The sequence below is a fragment of the Peromyscus californicus genome, unplaced genomic scaffold (assembly GCF_007827085.1).
Source record: "Peromyscus californicus insignis strain IS unplaced genomic scaffold, ASM782708v3 Scaffold_3__1_contigs__length_106647218, whole genome shotgun sequence".
Classification (NCBI taxonomy): Eukaryota; Metazoa; Chordata; class Mammalia; order Rodentia; family Cricetidae; genus Peromyscus; species Peromyscus californicus.
In genome coordinates, this window is record NW_026294551.1 from 23,504,284 (window position 1) to 23,517,302 (window position 13,019).

The following is a 13,019-nucleotide window of genomic DNA, read 5'->3' on the forward strand; positions in this document are numbered from 1 at the left end:
GCACTGGCTGCTCTTACAGAGGACCTGAGTTCAATTCCCAGCAACCATACGGTGGCTCCCAACCACCTGTAATGAGATCTGGCGCCCTCTTCTGGCCTGCAGGCAGAACACTGTACACAACATAAATAAATCTTAAAAAATAAATAAATAAATAAACAAAACAAAACAAAAAACATATATGGCTTCTGTAGGCTCATTCATAACTGCCTGTAACTCCAGCTCTGGGGACAAGCGCCCTCTTCTGGCTTTTGTGGGTACCGACACTCAGGTGCACAAACTGGCACTCAGGCACACAATCACATATTTTAAAAAATAAATAAATCTTAAAATAGTGTTCCTTGTGGAAGTTAAACTATAAATGGGACATGTTAGGTATTTTTAAAAAATCACTTACAGCATGGAACACTCCTTCCCCCATGGATTCATTGGGGAAATATGATTCTCCACAAAGGAAAAAACACATTTTACTGTCCAATAAGCATTATTAAGCCAGGAGGTGATATGCATGGCAAGAGAGTCACTAAGAATCTATAAGCACAGAGCAAAAGTTGGCATGTTAGACAGCCCATCAGACACAACCTACAAGGTTGTGTTCTCAAAATAAATAGTGATTAATTCTCTAGTAAGATGATCTGGTGGGCCATTTGTCACACAGACTTCACCCTGGATGCCCATTAATTAGGGTGATGTCTGTCTTATTTTATAGACTTTATACACTGGACAAATAAGCTTCTTCTATCTTTATAACAGAAGGCAGTTTAGGAACAAGGTGCCCACAGACAGCAAGCTTCTTTTCACCTGCTGAACATGGAAGATAATGGTGTTAGTGTCTTTGGATATTTACATCCCAAAGAGATAGTTTCCAACTCCTTAAGAGAAGCAAGAGCAGTGGGGCACACTTCTAATTCCAGCACTCGGGAAACAGAGGCGGGCGGGTCTCTGTGAGTTCAAAGCCAGCCTGGTCTACAAAGTGAGTTTCCAGGACAGTCAGGGCTACATAGAGAAACCCTGTTTCGAGGGGTCAGGGGGAGCTGCCAGAAAGCCTTATTCAATCTTTTTTGTACATTTATTCATTTGTTCTGGTATATGTCTGCGTGTATACAAGTAGGTATGCACGCACAATAGATGCCAGAGGCTGCACCCAGTGTCTTCCTCTGTCACTCGCTGTCTAATTTTTTGAAACAGGGCCTCTCACTTAACCTAGAGTTTCCCAGTTGGTTACAGTGGCTGGCCAGAGAGCCTGGGGATCCACCTGTCTCTGTCTTCAGGTGAGATAAGAGGTGCATGCAGCTACACCCCACTTTTTATGTGGGTGCCGAGAATCCAGACTTAGGTCCCCAGGCTTGCAGAGCAAGCACGTTGCCAACGGAGCCATCTCCCCAGCCCTATTTGACTTTTTGAAAGACTAACACTTCAAAGAGCTGAAGAAAAGAATTTACAAAAGCATGCATAAATGATCAGATTAGAGGGAGTGGAGGGGATGCCTGCACCCTGATTTTGTTGGTTTTGAGAGAATGTCTTGCTATGTAGCCTCGGACAACCTTCGGACTGGAGCCTGCCGCCTCCGCCTCCCAAGTGCTACTGGGATTATAGGCACGTACCACCACGTCCACTTCTTCCTTTGTTGTTGTTATTGATGTGTGTGTGTGTGTGTGTGTGTGTGTGTGTGTGTGTGTGTGTGTGTTCTGGGAGTTAAGGGGACTACTCTTCCCTTGTTTTTAACAGAAAGAAAGAGGACTCTTGACTTTTTTACCCTTTTTTAGTCTTTTCTGATTCTTTCAACAAAATATAAGTATATAGATGATAGGTTGATTGATAGATAGTGGATAAATGATAGATTCATAGATGATACATGGAGAGATAGAGAACTGTATAGTCAGGATTACCTTGGTAACAGATGCACACACTAAACATGTGTAAGGCCCTAGTTTCAGTTTCCAGTACAAAACAGTAAATTGTCACTCCTTCAGAGGACTGTGTCTTGTGACACTTCCTGCTTCCTCCCTTAAATCAGAACAGTCACTACCGAGTCAGCACCGGTCAGTAAAGCACTTGCTCAGAAAGCACAAGGTCCTGAGTTTAGATCCACAGCACCGACCTAAAAAAGCCGGAAGTGGTCGATGGCACTGTAATCCCAACCCTGGGGAGGTAGAGACAGGAGGATCCTGAGGCTCATTGGTCAGCCAGCCTCATCCAATCAGTGAGCTCCAGGTTCAGTGGGAGATCCTGCCTCAAAAAATAAGAGAGAGCCATTGAGGAAGATACCCAGCATTAACCTCTGACCTCTAACCACATGTACCCCACACGCGGACAAATCGACATACATGGATATAAATACAGAACACACTAGGAGAAGAGATTTTTAACATCGATTTCAGTGTGTGGCTCATAGAAGAAAAGCACTCAGGAAAGGACAGCACACACACAAGCATGGGAATGGCCCTCCAAAGCGGGAGTTACGCTGCACGTTCCTTATCAGTAGTCAGGTACAGAGAACTTCGGGGTCCTCTCCAGTTACATCTCAAATAGTTGCTAAGAATCCCGTCTCTTGGTCAATGCTTGGATAGGAACACAATCACATAAGGTGAACGCACAGATCACAGAGGTTGCACAAGGAGATTAAGGCGAGCTTTTTACTATCAACGGAAGTCCTTGTAAGATTCCTAGATAACGTCAGGTTTACCCTTAGACTAGGAGAAAGCTATACTTGATCCCACACACTTATGCCTTAATGAGGATCTGGTGCTGTTTTAACATTTTTTTTTTTTTTTTTTTTTTTTTTTTTTGGATTTTTCGAGACAGGGTTTCTCTGTGTAGCTTTGCGCCTTTCCTGGAACTCACTTGGTAGTCCAGGCTGGCCTCGAACTCACAGAGATCCGCCTGGCTCTGCCTCCCGAGTGCTGGGATTAAAGGCGTGTGCCACCACTGCCCGGCAACATTCTTTTTTTTATTTTTTATTTTTTTTTACTGTAGCTGAGGACTGAACCCAGGGCCTTGCACTTGCTTGGCAAGCGCTCTACCACTGAGCTAAATCCCCAACCCCTAACATTCTTATTGTAAACAGTTATATAGAAGGAGAAGCTCCGTCTGCAGCCTTCACAGCATGTTTATTAGTTGTGCTGGAATTTGTGCCTCTCAGGGTCTTCAGCCAGGCACCAGGGTGAGGGGCCCTTCTCTCTAACCCTCATTTCCCGTTTTTTCTAATCTCTTTCGGACCCAACAAAGCCTTCTCTGCCAGGAGTCATACGGGACGGTACATCTGTATCCGTGTGGGTCTGGGGCATGAGAGTGCCCTTTTAGTCACAGGCCAGAACCTCAAGGCTCGTGGTGTTAGAAATAGTCTCGGCATCAGGCAAAGGAATGCAGAAAGCGAAAAGTATCTCGACAAGGGAAATCCTTTTTTGTGCAGGATCCCAAACTGGGCTAGCAACTCAACCGGGCCAGCGCTCACGCCGGTGATAACTGTGCTCACCCATTAGAGCTCGACTTCACCATCTGGTGTGATTGGCTCATGGTCACAAAGGAAGGGAAAGGCTAGGAAACATAAGCCCTTGCCCAGCGAACTACCTTTGATGAAGAAAAGAAAACAACAACAAACACAAAAAAAACCACGTTTCTCACAGTGGCTACAGAGGAAAACAGGCTGGGGAAGAGGAACCAGATTCTGAATTTTTATACTCTGTAAAGCCGTAGTTAAACAATAAACTATGAATGTTTTTGTGCTACACTGTAACCATGTGTTATTGAGGTACGAACAGAGCGTCATCCTCTAATAAACTTATTTTTGAGCAGGAGGCATTTGCATGTGCGTAATAGCAAGAAACAAGGCAGGAATCAGAAGCACCATGGACGATGCCAGAGGAGGCTTTGTCCTGCTTTTTACCCTTGGGCCACAGGGACAAGGGATGAGTTCACATGTGACATCTACCCTGCTGGATCACTCCACACGAAAACCTGCTGGAAAATGCTGATGATCAAGCACGTTTCATTGCAAAACTCCTCGTCAAAGTATCTTCCTAACTGACACACAGAACAAGCTCAACCACGTCGTGTGGAGACACGCTACATCCTGTGACATAAATCAGCCACATCTCACAAAAGGGACAAGCCGGTAAAGGCCTCTCATCCATAGCGAGTTTTTTGAAAGTTAAAAAAAAAAAAAAAATCCTATGTTTGCTGACTAGTTGTGTGTCTTTAATCCTATTAAAATATAAGCTTGATTTCAAAAAACATCTTAAGCTGTTAAAGAAATTATACTTTGTAAATCAAGTAATCCCCAAGCCCTGTGAGACTACTGCCCAAGACTAAGACGGTGGACTGACCTGTCTATCTTAAAGAGATGCTTACGTAAAACTGCCCGTAGGGAAAAGCTGACTAGTGTAAACTTGTATTACCATCAGTTCTATCTGTGATGCTTTTTAGAATAAAAACAACCCAAGGCCAGCAGGGTGCCTCGGCAGGTAAAGGTGCTTGCTGTCAAAACTCATGACTTGAGTTCGATTCCCAGAACCCACTGGGTGGAAAAAGAGAGCCAACGCCATCAAGTTATCTTCTGACCTCCACACATGCACCATGGCACATGTATTCACACCCAACAAATCAATGCATGTTTAACTACACACACACACACACACACACACACACACACACATATATATATATGTATGTATATGTGTATATATAGAGAGATAGGTAGGTAGGTAGATAGATAGATAGATAGATAGATAGATAGATAGATAGATAGACAGATATGTAGGAGGTAGGGAGATAGAGATAGATAGATAGATAGATAGATAGATAGATAGATAGATAGATAGATAGATAGATATGTAGGAGGTAGGGAGCTAGAGATAGATAGATAGATAGATAGATAGATAGATAGATAGATAGATAGATAGATAGATAGATAGATAGATAGATAGATAGATTAGATAGAGATAGATAGAGATAGATAGATAGATAGATAGATAGATAGATAGATAGATATCTTTGTGACAGATAAGAGTATTAAATGGATTAAGATTTATCACCCTTATATATAGCAATGCACCATATAAAAATAAACTCATCTGTTACTTTCCTTTCAATATTTTTCCCTCTTCAAAGCAAAATTCCCATTCACAATTGTCACACGCTCTCATAAGCATAGGCTGAAGGGGATGTCCCAAAGTCTTATCATATCATTTAGTAAAAAATCACCAACATGAAAGACAGCTGCCTGTCTCATGTGCTGAAGTTTATGAACACTAAAAACATGAGGAGCGGAGCACTTCTGAGCTACCTCCTGCAAACCACTTCCTTCAGCTCCTTCGAGTAGATAGGGAATACAGAAGATGCAAACTAGTTACCTCTACAAAGAGCATTTCCGCACGGGGAAAAGGACAGAAATATGAGCGGAAGACAAGTGGAAAATCCTGATCCAACCAATTACTTGACACAAGATAAATGCTGAAGCTAACTGTATCTGTTTGGCTCCCTTGGATGAGATAGATGCTCAGAGCTTTATCATCCATTGCAATCTTAATATTGCAGATTTTCTAAGAATCTTAATGTTGTAGATTTTCTAAGGCAAAACATTTTTCATACATGGAAAAAGGGACTAAAAGTGATGTTCTGATGAGTGTTTTCTCTTCGTGTCTGACATGATTACTCTGTGATCATTGTCTTTGGGGAAATTTGAACAAAACCAAGCTGTCTCCCAGGCCTTGGTCTCAGAGTGGAGGGAACTTGGGCCCACAAACATGTTCAGTGGAAATACCATTTCATTTCCCCTCACAGAGATGCTTTCTGCTTGCTCTGTGCCTGGCCCAGCAGTGATGCCATGTGAAGGAGTCAGACAGGTTACATAGCTGAGCTTCCGGCTCTAAGAGCAGGAATTCCCAACTTCCCCTGAAGACAACAGCCTTCCCACACTGAGGGGAAAGAAGATAGGCTTAGGGGGATGACCAGAGGTTGGGTCCTAAGAGTGGGGCTGCAGACCCTACACCTGCATCAGAGAGCCTGTGAACTAACCAAACTGAAGGGGTGTTTGAGGATGTGACTGTGTAGAACTGTGCCCTGCTCCCTAGATTGTACCCCAGGAAAGAAACAAGAGCCAAATAGGTTGTGGGTGCACACGGAGTCTGGGCTTCCAGAAGAAGCCAACAACAACCCACCCGCTGTCTCCTGGCCACCAACCTTCAAGTCCTCCCCTGTGGGAGGATGCATGGGAGAGAGGGGCTGGATGCTTAAAAACAAGTGGCTTGGCTCGGAGATGTAGCTCAGTCAGTAGAGTCCTCGCCTCGCATGTACAAAGCTCTGGGTTCAATCCCCAGCACCATACAAACTGAGTATGGTAAGAGAAGCCTGTGACCCCAGCACTCGGGAGATAGAGACAGGGGGGAACAGAAGATCAAAGACATTCTTGGCGACAGAGCAAATTAAATTCTAGCCCAGGCTACACAGGACCCAGTCTCAAAACAAATTTTAAGACAAACAATTATATAAAAGGCTTCCTCCTAGTGGATGGTGGTAAATGAAGAGACTCGTGGGTACAGAAGGTACTGAGGATAAGTAGTGGATGAGTACTCACCCCCGAACAAGAGGTATAACATTCCGTCTAAGGCTCAAAGAACATCACTGGGGAAGAGGGGGCAGAAAGAATGTAAGAGCCGAAGGATAAGATGAAGGGGTGGAAAATGCCACCTTCTGGGGAGGACACGGCCGTCACAATCGTGAACTCTGAGCAGCTTCAGATGCCCACACTGGGTCCGCACACGAGTGGACCCATCAACAGCCATGCATGCTGAACTATTGGCTAACAGATTCAGGGAGAGGGGACGTCACTGCCTTCAGGAGTGTACCCGCTGGTGACTCCACCATTCTCCAATGGATAGGCCCAGTCAAATGCTCACACAGCAGGCTGGAGTGCAACTAAATAATTCACAAAACAAAGCCTGAAGTCGTGGATCCGGGAAGGGGATTGATGGGGGGGGTATGGGGAGGAGTAGTAGTAATGAGGCGATGAGGGGACTAGAGAGCCTGCAACTCTAGTCCTCGGGGTTCAGACTCCTCCTTCTGGCCTCTTCAGGTACTGCAGGCACATGATACACAGATAATGTGCAAGCAAACACCTTTACACATAAAAATAAATTTTTTTAAAAAAAGAATAGGAAGGAAAGCAATTAGAACGCATTATATATGCATATGAAGTTGTCCAAGAACAGACTGACTTAATTTTAATGGGGGAAAGAAGAGGTCTAACAGCACCTATTGAAAATAAGATGTGCGGGGCTGGAGAGATGGCTCAGAGGTTAAGAGCACTGGCTGTTCTTCCAGAGGTCCTGAGTTCAATTCCCAGCAACCACATGGTGGCTCACAACCATCTGTAATGAAATCTGGCGCCCTCTTCTGGCCTGAAGGGATATATGCAAGCAGAATACTGTATACATAATAAATAAATAAATTAAAAAAAAAAAAAAAGAAAATAAGATGTGCTTCCTTTTCTTCGGGTGTTTTTCACATGAATTTTACAGTGTGTATTTGAAGGCTGAAACATGATGTTGCGGTGTACACAGAGATGAGAAAGTGATTTCCGTAGTGAAGAGAATGAACATATCTGTCATCTCACACAGTTACTTTCTTCATGACAAGGGCAGCTAAACTCCATTGCTCAATAAAAATTCTACATACCACAAAATTTTGTTAACTGTGTATTAGATCTCTAGGCTTGCTGGCAGAAGTGATACACATGTGTAATTCCAGCGCTCTGGAGGCAGTATCCGTGAGTTTGATGCCAGCCTGGCCTACAGAGCAAGTTCCAGGACAACCAGGGCTACACAGAGAGACTTTTTCTCATAAAAACCAAAAATGAAAAATAGATCTCTAGGCTTGGTCACCCTACCTACCTGCCACTTTGCGCCCTTTGACCTTCAGCTCCCCACGTCCTACTCCACCTCCACCCACAGCTTGTTCCCACAGCTCGGCTGTTGTGGACACTACAGTGAGCACAAGCGCTTGTGCCCACAGCTCGGCTGTTGTGGACACTACAGTGAGCACAAGCGCTTGTGCCCACAGCTCGGCTGTTGTGGACACTACAGTGAGCACAAGCGCTTGTGCCCACAGCTCGGCTGTTGTGGACACTACAGTGAGCACAAGCGCTTGTTCCCACAGCTCGGCTGTTGTGGACACTACAGTGAGCACAAGTGCTTGTTCCTACAGCTCAGCTGTTGTGGACACTACAGTGAGCACAAGCGCACAAGCACCATTGAGAGCATCAGAATGGCACCCGTGCTTGTTTATTCTGAAGCATGCAGCCAATGCACCAAGAATTGCATGAACTCTGCAAATGGTGTCTGATGAGCTATTGTGACTGGGCTTCTTAAACAAGACAGGATTTCTCCAAAGTAGCTACAATTTTCGTTTTTTAAAAAAAGAAAAGGAATTTGAAATCTTGAAGTGGTTAACCTTTTCATTCACATGCTTGTAGATGTGTAAATTCTAATCCCTCGGAACAAATCCGGCGCTGTTGCCTCTTTGTTTTTTGTTTGGGTTTGTTTTTGTTTTTTGAGACAGGGTTTCTCTGTGTAACAGCCCTGGCTGTCCTGGAACTCACTCTGTAGACCAGGCTGGCCTCGAAGTCACAGAGATCCACCAGTCTCTGCCTCCTGAGTGATGGGATTAAAGGCATGTGCCACAGTCACCTGGCCTCAACTCTGTTGCCTTTATGCAAGAGAAAGTATGTGAATAGCATCTCCTGATGTTCAGGAGGAGTGTTCCCAGCCAGGGGTTCAAATTTCAGATTTGCACTGTCTAATCCACTTGCTACTAGCCACATGGTTTTATTTTTCTCTGGTGCTGGGAGTGAAACCTAGGGCCTTGCACACACTAGGCGAGCTGACTACTAATGAACTATATCCCCAAACTATTGAACACTATTTATTGGTGTGTGTGTATACATGTGTGTGTGTGCATTTGTGTGTGGATTCATAAACATGTGTGCATGTGTGTATACGCCAGAGGTAGGGGTTGGGTGTCTTCTCAAATCCCTCCCCACCTTATTTTTGAGGCAGGGTCTGTCACTGAACCTGGAGTGAATCTACTCAGGATGGTTGGACAATGAGTTCCAGGGATCTGCCTGTTTTACCTCCACAATGCTAGAGTTAGGAACGCATGTCATTACAGCCACTTTTTTTTTTTTTTTTTTGGTTTTTCGAGACAGGGTTTCTCTGTGTAGCTTTGCGCCTTTCCTGGAACTCACTTGGTAGTCCAGGTTGGCCTCGAACTCACAGAGATCCGCCTGGCTCTGCCTCCCGAGTGCTGGGATTAAAGGCGTGCGCCACCACCGCCCGGCCACTTTTTTTTTTTTTTTAATGCAGGAACAGGACATCCAAACACAGATCCTCACCCTCAAGCAGCATGCACAACATTATGAGCCATCTCCTCAGGCCCCTAATGAACACTTTAAATGTGACTTGAACTGAAATGGGATCTATCATACATCTTGGATTCCAAAGACAGTATCAAAAGTAATAAATGTAAATATTTTATATTATCATATTTTCAATATATATTAAACAAAATATACATTAAAATTAATTTCACCTGTTTCTCTTTCTATCTTTTTTTTTTTTTTTTGGTTTTTCCAGACAGGGTTTCTCTGTGTAGCTTTGCACCTTTCCTGGATCTTGCTCTGTAGACCAGGCTGGCCTTGAACTCACAGAACTCACGAGATCTGCCTGCCTCTGCCTCCCGAGTGCTGGGATTAAAGGTTTGCACCACCACCACCGCCCGGCCTCTCTTTCTATCTTTTGATATGATTACTGGAGCATTTGAAACTACACATGGCTTGCATTTGTAGTTCACATTGTATTTCTCTGAGAAGACACTGGCTTAGGTGAGTAGGAAATACTGGGGGATCTGCTTGAAGAGAGGGCTGCAGGACTGACCTCCATTGCATCTGGCTCAGTTCTCTAGGTTCGGGGCAGGAGCTACCTGAAATAACAAGGAGCATTTGATTTTTTCCTCCTGAATTTAAGTCAAGTTTAATTTGGGGGCTAGAGAGATAGCTCAGTGGTTAAGAACACTTGTTGCTTAATCACAAGGACCAAAGTTCAGGTCCAACAGTACCCATGCTGGGTGGCTCGTTAATGCCAGTAACTCCATCCTAATGGATCCAATGCCCTCTTCTGGTCTTCTCAGGTACCCGAACACACATGTATGCATACATTCACACAGACACATATATACACATGCATAAGTGAAAATGAAAATAAATCATTAAAATATATACATTTAACTCATTGCTTTCTTTTCTTCTCCTCTGACTCACACACGCCTAATCCTCCTCATGTTCCTCACTCTCAGTTATCCAGAAGGAAACTCTGCTTGGCCCATAGAATCCTCCACGCCCCTCTGTAGTCAGAGGTTTTTGTATCAGGCTGTCTCCAGGTCTGACCAGACTAGGAACTGTCGAGCTGTGGCCGACAGAGAAGGTGGAAGAAATGACAGGAATGGCTGTCCCCCCTCCGCTGGGACCAGGAGTAGGTCAGCTTTGCGTGGAGGGGTCTTTGGGAACAGCTGGCACATACTTCAGGTCCCAGTACCCATGTCGGGTCGTTCGCTAACACCAATAACTCCAATGCAAGGATCCAGTGCCCTCTTCTGGTCTCCTCAGGTACCTAACTAAATACACAGGTATCCATCCACTCACACAGACACATACACAGACACGTATACACGCACACACATAAATAAAAAAACATACTTCATTAGAAGTAAGTTAACTCAGAAATTTAGAAGAGCTAGAGGTGGGCCCACAAGATGGGTCAGCTGGTAGAGACGCTGGCCATCAAGTCTGACGACGTGAGTTCAACCCCTAGAATTGCGATACGGAAGAAGAGAGACTATTCCAGAAAGTTGTCCTCTGACCTTCACACCTGTGCCTATGGCAAGCCACACACACACACACACACACACACACACACACACACACACACACACACGCATGCACGCACGCACGCACGCACACACACACACACACACACACACACACTTTTTTTTTTTTAAACAAGAGGCATATCAAAGGCCCTGTGGGTTCTAGAACCAAGATCAAATTCATTCACTCTGTAAACAACAAGAGGCCCATTCTCAAAAAACCGTTATCAGTTGCACCTAACATGGTTGCGGTCTTGAACAGGAATCCAGGGGAGGAGAGAATGAAGAAGCAGACATGGCATGCAGCATGCAGGCAAGTTCGCTGTCTTAGTGATGCTGTCACTTTAATGAGCCGCCTTGGGTAGGACACTTGTCTCCTCTGACCATGGTCCTTCCATCTTTACAGGTCACAGAATGTCAGGACCTGAAAAGACTGGGTAGAACAGTGTTGTCGGAAGAGCTGAAGACATGTCTGTAAGAGTGCGGTGTTGTTCTCTGTATGTTTACTGGCAACAGAACCGTCTCCCTCAGCGGATGCCCCACTACAGGGGCCAAAGGGCCCAATTTTCACAAAATTGGCAGTGTTAACTCACTGCTCAAGTGTTGCACGAATCCTTATTGGTCTTATAATAAAAACCTGGGAACCACATATTGGGGTAAATGCTGAAAGATCAGAGAAAATAAGCCACTGCCACTTCTCACCTCACCAACTCCTCAGCCAAAAGGGGAAGATCCTGTCTCCACAAATCCACAGACTGAATGCCCATGAGTCCTCAACCGAAAGGGGAGGTGAGGCAAACTCCTGTCTCCTCCCGCCTTATATTCCTTTCTCTGCCCAGCCATTATCACTTCTTGTCTCAACCTTCCTAGTGCTGGGATTCAAGGTGTGTGACTCCCAAGTACTGGGATTAAATGCGTGAGTCATCACCACCTGGCTCTGTTTCTCTTCTAGACTGGATTAATCTGGTGTAGTCCAGGGTGGCTTTGAACTCATAGAGATCTGTCGGTCTCTGCCTCCCAGTGTTAGGATTAAAGGTGTGTGCCACCACTGCCTGGCCTCTGTGGCTAACTGTGGCTGGCTCTGCCATCTCATCTTCAGACAAGCTTTATTTGTTAGAGCATATATAAAATATCACCACACTCTAGTGCCCACCTCCAGGTTCTTCGTCTGTAACATGAGTGACTTACGGAGTTCACTTCAATCCATCGCACTCTGCTCTTGGGCAGATGACTTACCATAGCATTTGGCTTTTGGGTTTTTTTATTAATTTTTTTAAGTTAGCAGTCAAAGTTAGAGGCCCCACTACAGCATTTTCGTCCATACCTGTCATTGTCCTTTGTATTCAACCCCCTCCAGCATCGCCCTTCACCATTGCCCATAACCTTACCAGTACCTCTGCTGCATCCCTTCCTCCCTGGGAACAGTCTCCAGTCTGTTTCTTATCACCTGTGTTCCTCTCCGCTGTTTTCCTCTGCTGCCCCTCTCCTTTAGCATTTTGTTAAAAAAAAAAAATCGAAATGGTGAGATAGATTTATATATATATATATTTATATATATATAGATTTATATTTATATATATATATATATATATATAGTGTGTGTGTATGTATGGAATTTAAACTATCATATCTGGAGCCCAATTTAATGCCCACACAATATCTACACACAGTAAAATGTTGTGTGTTTTATTTGGGGTTTTTTTGTGGTGGTTTGGTTGGATTTTTGTTGTTTTTTTTTTTTGTTTTGCTCTCCCACCCCTTCCCAAGACAGTCTCGCTTTGAAGTCCTCACTGGCCTTAAATCCAAGATCTTTCTGACCGAGTGCTGAGATAACAAACCTGACTGCCCTCCATACCTGGCTAACGACAGTTTTCTTAAAGTCGTGACCCATTCCCTACCGCAAAACAATTGAACGCCCCGCCCCCCACAGGCAAAGCATTCCCTTGTGTAGGGGATCACTGCAGTGACCTGAGGGTGTCGTTTTCTTCTCTTCCCTGGAGATTCTGAGGTTTCTGCTGTACCAACGACAGTGGGCGCGAACAGTTTCTCACATTTGCGTGACTGATTAGCAACCCAGGAGTTTCGCCCGCTTCTGATGGGGAAAT

General features: G+C 44.6%; 1 long non-coding RNA gene across 2 annotated transcripts in view; it reads right to left on the bottom strand.

Moving 5' to 3' along the window:
• The window catches only part of LOC128121818 (uncharacterized), a 98,965-nt gene extending 85,972 nt beyond the window's left edge, over positions 1–12,993 (bottom strand). For both annotated transcript variants that reach the window (XR_008222268.1, XR_008222269.1), the window contains exons 1-2: positions 12,883–12,993; positions 12,303–12,400 (exon numbers count right to left, since the gene is read on the bottom strand). This is a non-coding gene — a long non-coding RNA (uncharacterized LOC128121818). The remainder of the gene's footprint in view (positions 1–12,302; positions 12,401–12,882) is intronic.
• Positions 12,994–13,019: the final 26 nt, after the last annotated feature.